The sequence below is a fragment of the Bos indicus genome, chromosome 29 (genome assembly GCF_029378745.1).
Source record: "Bos indicus isolate NIAB-ARS_2022 breed Sahiwal x Tharparkar chromosome 29, NIAB-ARS_B.indTharparkar_mat_pri_1.0, whole genome shotgun sequence".
NCBI classification, from domain to species: Eukaryota; Metazoa; Chordata; class Mammalia; order Artiodactyla; family Bovidae; genus Bos; species Bos indicus.
In genome coordinates this window covers 48,836,366-48,836,871 of record NC_091788.1, presented here as the reverse complement: position 1 = coordinate 48,836,871, position 506 = coordinate 48,836,366, and positions in this window count along the sequence as shown.

Here is a 506-nt window from a genome sequence, read left to right as displayed (position 1 = left end):
CAATAGCCAGGACATGGGAGCGACCCAGATATCCACCGGCAGATGAGTGGATGAAGAAGATGCAGTGCACACGCGGTGGGGTGCTACTCAGCCACAGAGAAGAACGGAATGACGCCGCGCGCAGCAGCCCGGACGGACCTAGAGATCGTCACACTAAGTGAAGTCAGACAGACAAACTTCACAGGACGCCGCTTACACGTGGGGTCTAAACCAGGACACGAAGGAGCCTCTCTGCGAAAACAGGAACAGACAGAGAGAACAGACTTGCGGGAGCCAGCAGGGAGCGGCCGGGGAGGGTGCAGCGGGAGGCTGGGTCGGCAGGTGTAAACCTTCACGCGTGTTCTCAGGACGGATAAACAACAAGGCCCTACGGCACAGCACAGAGAACTGTATTTATATCCTACGACCTCCTCTAATAGAAAAGAATATTTATATAAAAAAAGATAAGTATGCATATATACATAAAACGGAATCACTTTGCTGTCCAGCAGTAATTAACACAACAC